Source organism: Miscanthus floridulus, chromosome 6, assembly GCF_019320115.1.
Source record: "Miscanthus floridulus cultivar M001 chromosome 6, ASM1932011v1, whole genome shotgun sequence".
NCBI classification, from domain to species: domain Eukaryota; kingdom Viridiplantae; phylum Streptophyta; class Magnoliopsida; order Poales; family Poaceae; genus Miscanthus; species Miscanthus floridulus.
The window spans coordinates 45,076,975-45,086,659 of NC_089585.1; the positions used below are offsets into that span (position 1 = coordinate 45,076,975).

At 43.6% G+C, this 9,685-nt stretch overlaps 1 pseudogene; it reads left to right on the forward strand.

Annotated features, from left to right (window-relative positions):
- The first annotated feature begins 457 nt into the window (after positions 1-457).
- LOC136460549 (uncharacterized) lies at positions 458-4,038 on the forward strand (annotated as a pseudogene).
- Positions 4,039-9,685: the final 5,647 nt, after the last annotated feature.

Consider the following 9,685-nt stretch of genomic DNA (forward strand, 5'->3'; position numbering starts at 1 on the left):
CCGGACGACACCGTACCCCACATGCTCCTCGCTGGGGCTCGATGAGCGCAGCGCTAGGGGGCGACCGCGTGAAGCTACTCCTCCTCTCAGGTCCTAGCGCGCTGACCTCGACTGCTCCCTCGCCTAGATGCCTGCTCCTCCTCTCAGGTCCCAGCGTGTCAGCTAGTCGGCTGCTCCTCGCCTAGGCCACCTGCTCAGCGCCTGGCCACCTGCTGAAGCCTCGTCGGCCACCATAGCTGGTGTATCTCTGGCCGGCCAGAGGAGCTGCTGAAGCCTCGTAGCCCAGCCCATCTGCTTGCCACTAGGCTCAGGCAGCCATTGTTCAAGGTTGATTTTTCAACATATATGAAGCATAAACATAATTTGTCCACATCATGATTTTTAAATTCTTAGCACTTACATTGTCCAGATGGATAGGAGCTGGGTTTATAACAGTGCGCCATTTACTCCCGCCTATATGGATGGTGTTGAACAGTTCATGGCACATGTCAGAGCTAGATATAGGCCTCATGAGGAAATCAAGTGCCCATGCCGCAAATGCCTGAACCAAAGAGATAAAAGTCAAGCTGAGGTACAAGAGCATATAGAAATCAATGGTATTTCTAAAATGTACACAAGTTGGATTCACCATGGAGAGGGAGATAATGATGTTGTACAAGATGGAGAACTCCCTGTTGTACCTGAAGATATGTCATTGGATGGAAATGACCAGGCTCCACTTGATGATGAAGGACAAGCTGAAGATGTCATATTAGATGATAGTGAACGGGGAGTTTAGGGTTTGATTCAAGATCTGTACACCGCAAGCAAGCCATGGCGTCAGGTGCCAACTTATATAAGTAAATCATGGAAGAGGCAAAGTGTGAACTTTATCCAGGTTGCACCGAGGAGTCTAGGCTAAGTTTCATTATTAAAATGCTGCATATAAAAGTGTACAATCAGATAACAAATTCTGGGTTTGATGCAATACTTGAGTTGCTTTCAACATCATTCAAAAATGTGACCGGCCTCCCTAAGTCCTATAATGAAATGAAAGCTCTACTTCGGAAGCTTGGTTTTGGTTATGTTTCTATTCATGTGTGCAAGTATGACTGTGCCTTATTTTGGAAAGACCATGAAGAGGATGATCATTGCCTAGTTTGTGGATTCACAAGATGGAAAGTGAACAAGGAGGGCAAAAAGAAAGTTCCTCACAAGGTCCTCCGTTACTTTCTAATAATTCCACGCCTCCAAAGGCTTTTTATCTCAAAGCAGCGGGCAAAATATGCAAGATGGCACAAGGAAAAGAGGGTAGCAGTTCAGAATGAAATGAGACATCCTGCTGATGGAGAAGCTTGGAAAGAATTTGATGATACTTTCAAGTCTTTTGCAGATGATCCTCGTAGTTTGAGGCTTGCCATTGCTACTGATGGATTTAACCCATTTGGTCAGATGACCAATTCATATAGCATCTGGCCAGTGATAGTGGTTCCATACAATTTTCCACCATGGATGTGTATGGACCAATCCAATTACATGCTTGCTTTACTAATTCCTGGCAAAAAATCACCGGGCAAAGATTTCCATGTGTTCATGCAGCCTTTGATAGCAGACATGCTAACTCTTTGGAATGGTGTCCCTACGTATGATGCATATGAAGGTAAAGACTTCAGTCTGCGTGCAGCGATTCTGTGGGGAATCCATGACTACCCTACATTAGGTACCATGTTAGGCAGAAGCACTAAGGGTTACTTCGCATGTGTGCACTGTGATGACAATCCATGCTCCGAATGTCTGACCAACAAAATTGGATTCATAGGCCATAGACGTTTCCTCCCAAACAACCATCCATGGAGGAAAAATAGATCTTTCAATGGCCACCATGAAAATAGGGAGCAACCAAGGAAATTTAGTGCAGATGAGGTTATGGCAAGGTTGGATGAAGTTTGCTATGTTCCTGGCAAGAATCCAGATAAGCCGAAATCAAGAAAATGACGCTGTGGTGGAGAACCAGTATGGCATCTGAAGGTTGGCTTGCATGATTTGCCATACTGGTCAAAATTGAAGCTATAGTACAACCTTGATGTTATGCACATAGAGAAAACATATGTGAAAACATTTTGTCAACTCTACTTAATATTCCGAACAAGACAAAGGACACAATTGCTGCTAGAGTAGATTTGGAAGAAAGAGGTATAAGAAAAGAGCTTCATTTGTTAGATGACACTGGTGCTGCATCCTCAAAGCCAAGAGCTTGTTACGTTCTAACACCAGAAGCAAAGAAGTTCTTGCAATTTGTGAGCAATGTTAAGTTTCCAGATGGCTATGCCTCCAATATATCAAGATGTGTCAATATGGAGGGAGGAGGATCAATGCATGGGCTGAAAACACATGACTGTCATATACTACTGCAGCGTATTTTACTAGCTGGCCTTCGTGATTTGGTGCAAAAAGACGTATATGAAGTAATTGCTGAGTTGGGTAGGTTTTTTAGACAACTTTGCTCAAAAACTCTAAAGGTTGATGCACTAAAACAAATGAAGGAAGATATTGTGCTTATCCTTTGCAAGCTAGAGAAAATTTATCCTCCTGCATTCTTCGATGTCATGGTTCACCTAGTAGTTCACTTACTTGATGAGGCACTCCTTAGGGGACCGGTGCAGTATGGATGGATGTACCCCCATTGAGAGAAGATTGGGCACCTTTAAGCATTTCGTCCGTAATAAAGCAAGACCTGAAGGTTCTATTGCAGAGGCATACACTGCCTATGAGTGTATGACCCAGTGCTCAACATATTTCAGTGACATTATTAATAGGTTCACTAGGCCTGAAAGATACTTGGATGGAGAAAAGAACATCTCACCCAATGGTTACTCTATTTTTGGTCATGGTGTTAACCTGTTGGGTGCTTCAAAACTTCATTATGAAGACAAAGACTATGACTCCATGGTTTGGTTTGTTCTAAATAACCGCGAAGAGGTTGATGAATACAAAGAGTGAGTAATTGTTGTAATTTCATTTGAGCCATCTTTATTCAAAACAAGTGTCACAAAAAGACTAACTATCTTCTTCCTTTGCAGCATGTATAGGGTAGAATTAGAACCACAAGAGGTCAACGATGTTAAAAAAATGATGTCAACACAATTCGCTGCATGGTTTGAGAATCATGTGTGTGCAGCTTCTACAACATGACTTAATAATTTATGATACAATACACTCTGAAACTCAATAATTTTGTATGTTTACAACCTGCAGATTATGAAATTGAAATATGAAGGCACAACACATGTTGATGAAGACCTGTACTCACTAGCATGTTGGCTGGATCCGCGAGTGCGTTCATACATAGCCTGCATAATCAATGGGGTATGGTACCACACTATGGCTCATGACGAACACAAGAAGACATAGAACTCCACCATCAAAACTGCAGGTACTCACGGTGGTGACACAATTGACTTCTATGGGACAATCACAGACATTATTGAGTTGAGTTACAGTAAGAACAACAAAGGGCATAGAACTGTTATCTTATTACGGTGTGAATGGTATAATCTAGAGGGAAAGACATACCAGCTGAAAGATGATGGTTACTTCAAGAGCATAAATAGCCAAGGCCGATGGTATAAGAATGATCCTTTCATTATAGCCACTGATGCTTCACAAGTATTTTTCTTGGAAGATACAAAGTTAGGTCCATGTTGGCGAGTGGTACAAGAATTTGGCCACTGACATATATTTGATGTTGAAGAGACCGACACAAACCAACCAATCCATGAACAAGTACAGATGAGATGTCAGGAGGCATACCAAGAGGAGCATACTTCATCAAGAGATGGTGCAGTGGGAGACATTCATCCTGATATGGATTTGTTGTGCATGGATAATGAACCAGGCAGCCCTGTTAGTAGAGACATCGTCGAGAGCATCCGTCGACAAAAACATACAACTCAAGGTGATGAAACATATGGCGATGATGAAGATGAAGATGAAACCTACCTTGAGTACCATAGTCCTAAAGAAGGCAATACTTCAGGAGAAGACAGTGATGATGACTGACCTTTGCATTTCTGGAGATTTGTGAACCATGAACTTTTCTATTATTGATATTGTTGTATTTGAATTATGCTACTACATTTATATCTAAATTATGAAATTGTAAGACCTTATATGCAATGACTCTGTTTTTAGTGGATGGAACAGTGGATGGAAGTTACAGTGCCCAGATTTCATTCACATGATGCAAGTTATATATAGTGCCCAGACTTCATTCACATGATGCAAGTTATATATAGTGCCCAGATTGTTGTGTTTTCATGACACATGATAATGTCATGTAATGCCCAGAATCCATCATGGAATGTACAGAATCTGTCACAAAATGTATAGCCTAGAAGTTACAGACATGCTACCAAAAATTCATTCCACACAAGTAAATCATCATAAGCAAAAGGGATCTTTATTTCCAACATACATCAGAAATGTACAGGTTACACAAGAGAAGTCCAAGAGCACGAAAGCCCATATTTTCATACCAACTACAAATACATCCTGGACAGCAGGTTCACTACATGTCCTAGCTAGCCTACTTCATCATCATAGCCAAAAGCATATCAAATGTGGCAAACATATCCAACCCACTTCACAGCATGTCCTGCTACATCATCATTGCCTACTTCAACATTACAATTACAACCAAAAGAATGGCTAGCACCAGGAATGTTACATTCAGACAACCACAGACAAGACAAATGCAGCTTCCCATGCCTTCCCTATTCTTACCAACCATTTCCTTCACCTTGTTCAGACTCTGCTCTGAGCTATCAATTTTTCCAACAAGCTCAGGAACTTCAGTTGTCGAAGCTGGTGCAATGGTAGAAGCAGCTGATGGTAGATAACCATTATCAAGAAGGAACACCACATATTCTTCCTCAAACCAATACCTAGCACATGTCCCCTGCATCTAAATTTAAACAACAGGGAAATTAAAATCAATACACTACATCAACTGAATGCTAAAAACACTACCATTCTCAAGCATGCCCATTCAAACAAGATTGAAATGATTATAACACTGACATTTTGATAGTTCTTCCTAGGGCACTTGAAATATCTCTTTCCAAAGTTCAACCCAGACTGCATGGTATTGGTAGCAAAGACCCTGACATCCTTGCAATCTAGGCACATAATCAACGGCAACCCGCTCACATCATCAATCAGCGTCTCTAGATCGACAGCCATGGGCAGAGGAGCTGTAGCAACAACAACAAGGGGTGTGGGTTGCAGGGCAACCCTAGCTACGCTAGACCGCCTAGTGTGAGTGGTAGATGATGACGCCTGAGACATGAGCCCTGATTGATACACAAGAAATTGATTAGGAATTTCACATCGGATTGACAATAGAGCAATGAGCAGAAGAAAGAGGAATGGGGAGGGGGATGAGGGAGCCACAGCCGAGCAAATGGAGGCGAATGGGGAGGGGATTGATGGCGGCACTACCCACCATGTGCCACCACCTACCAACCTAAGGCAGTGGCGACGTTCACCGGTGATCTGCGCTCGCCGGCTGTCCTAGCGGTGGATCTCGCGCTGCCTTAGCCCACTGCCTCGCCGTTACCTGGGGAGAGGGCGAGCCGGCTTCGCCCAGAGCCTGCTCGACCACGGCCGTGCTCCACACAAACGCCGCCCTCCGCTCGCCGCCTGCCGCACCGCTAGAGGCTCGCCGCCCTCCGCTTGCCTCCTTCTTCAGTTCGGTCAGGGGAGATGGGAAAAATGAAATTGGTCAACATCAAGGAGGTAGGGTCCACCTTCAGGGGGTATATTGACGTTGGGGCCAGTCATTTTTTGAAAGATGATAAAGTGACATAGATAAACTATCACATAAAACTAGCATATGGTGTCACAAAAAACAAGTCGTCAACCGGCTCCTGGCGCCTAACATTTAGTGACAAAATTTGTTACTTTTTTGTGACACTATATACGATGTCATCACAAATGCTACTGGGGCTCATAAAATTATGACGACCAATATTTTTCCGTCACATTATATTACATTACATGACAAAAATAGGACACATCATAAGGGAATTTGTCATAAAAAGAAGGATTTTTTGTAGTGTTATCATTTGACACCTTGGTGTCACCTTGTGACATGAAGCATTATGGTGATGGAGAAGAGCTTGTAGTAGCATCACAATCATGGCCCGAGCATGAACCATCATCATCAAGATCACCATCAAGTGTGCTTGAGGTAGAATCTTTATGTGCAACACTTGTGGCGTCATCATCAACCTTATCAAGTGAACTTGTGGTAGATTGATCATCATCATCACTTGACCATAAGGTGGAGCAATCTTCCACAATCACCAAGTTGTGGTCATGCTCAATATCCTCATGCGCTACTTTCTTGGGCTCATCCTCGAACTTGCCATCATCCTATGTGGAGGAATCACCGAAGGTGCGCTTGATGGACTCCCATATCTCACGAGCGGTTCCCATATAGTTTATTTGTTTCATCAAATCAAAACTCAATGCATCCATTAGAAAACAACAAGCATGTGCATCAAGTTCATAGAGAACTCTTTGAGCTTTGGTGAGATTTCTATGGTCTAAGACAAGGGTGAGACCACTAGTGACAATCCACCAAAACTTAGGTCCTTTTGCACGAAAATGATCAAGCATATGATTTTTTCAAAAAGCAAAGTTTGTGCCATAAAAATGTGAGTCTCACAAACATCTAGCCCACTAGACGCCATCCTCTCGGGTCGGTGAAGACCACAAATGAGAGACCTAGCTCTGATACCACTTGAAGGGTCGAGATGGTGACTAGAGGGGGGTGAATAGTCGTTTCTAAAATTTAATCGCGTCGGCTAACCGAAACAAGTGCGGAATTAAAACTATCAGTCTAGCCAAGACTACACCCCTCTATCTATGTTCTCTAGCACCTTGCAAAGATCCTAATTAAGTAACAAAGGTGCCAGGCTAACTAGAGCTCACCTAACCAATTCTAGGAGCAAGGTCATACAAACCTATGCCACTAGTATTTCAAGCAATGAGGGAGCTCCTACACATGCGAGTAAGCAAAAGCACAAAGCCAACTAAGCTCACTAGCAATGCTCAATAACAAAGCAACCAATGCCAAATTAGAGAGCGCAAATACTTAGCTACACAAACTAAGCAAAGTGACTAACAAGGTTATACAAACCAAATTAGCCACGTAAGGGAGCTACTTCTATGATACACAAGTAAGAAGGTAACTAGTGAGCTACACAAGCTAACTAATCACAAGAGCAACTATACAAGCACAATGTATATAAAAGTAATCACAAGCTTGTGTAAGGGGATTGCAAACCAATGGGAAGAACAAGGTTGACATGGTGATTTTCTCCCGAGGTTCATGTGCTTGCCAACACGCTACGTCCTCGTTGTGTCGACCGCTCACTTAGTGGTTCAGTGGCTAATTGGCATCACCCACCAAGCCCGCACGTCGGGCACCGCAAGAACCTACCCCGAAAGCGAGGGTAGCTCAATGCATGCTCAACTAGAGTTGCTCTTCGTGGCTCCTATGGGGTGAGCACGATGCTCCTCACAAAGCTCTTCTCCAGAGCACCACACAAGCTTCTTGCGGGCTTCGACGGAGACCACCACCAAGCCATCTAGGAGGTGGCAACCTCTAAGAGTAACAAGTACCATCGGCTTGTAACTCGATCACCTAGTGCCACTCGATGCAATCTTACAATGCAACGCACTAGAATCACACTCACTTACAATCGATTCGCACTCTTGCAAGCACAAGTGAGTTAGAGGGCATCCAAGCACTCCTACACAAGCCACATAGGCGTGAGGGTGCTTAGCAACTAGCCCAAGGCTGGTCACACACTCCTTTTATAGCCCCAAGGGCTAAAATAGCCATTACCCCTTCACTGGGCAAAGCGCATACTGACCGAACGCACAGGTCATAATGAACGGACGCTGAAACCCAGCGTCCAGTCACTTACAAAGAGGTTCCAGAGACGTTTTTCAGTGACCGGACGTGTCCGGTCATCACTGACCGGACTCTCCCAGTGTCCGGTCGCTTCTAGACATGCTAAAAACACTGACTGGATGTGCAGGTGCTGACTGGACGTAGACCCTAAGCGTCTGGTCATTTTTCGCGCCAACGTCCAGTCACAGACCTTTTAGTGCTGAAACGGCTATAACTCTTAGATCTGAACTCCGATTTCGATGATCTTGGACATTTTATAAAGCTTACTCAGAGAGCTACACATCCCACATGCATACTTGATCCAAATCACAATGGATGAAAGCAGTATTCCAATCCAAGTGCCATCCTATAGTTTGGAGTACACCGAAAAACCTTTTTCTCTTCTCTAAGTTAATTCACAACAACTCTAACTTCTTCTCCTTTGCAAATGTACCAACACCACCAAGTGTGCACCACCATGTGTATGTGTGTTAGCTTTCACAAACATTTTCCAAAGGATTAGTCACTCAACTTGCCACGCCACTCGATCCAAGCGATGATGCAAAGTTAGATCACTCGAGTGGCACTAGATGACCGATATGCAAACAAGTTTGCCCCTCTTAATAGTATGGCCATCTATCTTAAACCCGGTCATCAACTTCTCTACACACCTATGACCGGTGAAATGAAATGCCCTAGGTTATACCTTTGCCTTGCGCATTTCATTCCATCTCCTCCAATGTTAATGCAACCCATGCACCAACATGGTCAACAATGATATGATCCACTTTATATCATCACGTGATCATATTGGTTCATCGATCTTGACTTCACTTGCTTTTCACCGTTGCCTTCATCCATCGGCGCCAAGTCTTGCTCAAGCTTCACCGCCACATGGTCCATCGCTCCAAAGCCTCTAACTTGCCCTTCATGCTTGCAACCGGTCCTCAAGCCAAGTCTTGTCTTGATCTTCACCTTGATCACATGACTCAATGTCATGTCTCATGTGCAATAAGCTCCTTCATCATCACATGTGTGAGCTTTGCAACATCTCTAAAACCATTTTCACCTTCACGGCATATGTTACTCACACACATGCACTCGTGGACTAATCACCTGTGTGTCTCACATAAACACAATTAGTCCACCTAGGGTTGTCACTCAATTACTAAAACCACACAAGGACCTTTCAATAGGGGTGGTTCAACGTCCAACAGCAAGGTCCAAGAGTTGAGGATGCATGTGGTTATCCTCCAAGATTTCAAATGCACTTGTGGTAAACCAAATCAGTACCCCTTTGTATGTTCCCATTTGGTGGTGGCAGCTAGGCATTACAACTATAATATCGAGAGCAGGATACCTCATGAGTTCAGTGTCGATATGCTTGTACACATATGGAGCCCCTGCTTTGTGCCTTTCCAGGACCCTGGAGAGTGGCCTCCATATGATGGGCCAAAATACATTACGATTCTAGCTTACCATTAGAACAAGCGTAGATCAAGGAAGAGGATGTGGCACATGATGGTTATGGATCAGATACCCAGAAGAACGAGGCGTGTGAGAGGATCCCCATTTCTTACTGACCTCGAGCAGTACGAGTGTGGCAAGTGTGGTAGACTAGGCCATAATTCAAGCACCTGCCATTGGTAGATTAGTGAGGTGTGACTATTAGTTGTTTTCATTATTTCATATTTGTCATATTTATTTAATTAATTATGCATGTAATTGTGTCAATTACTTGTA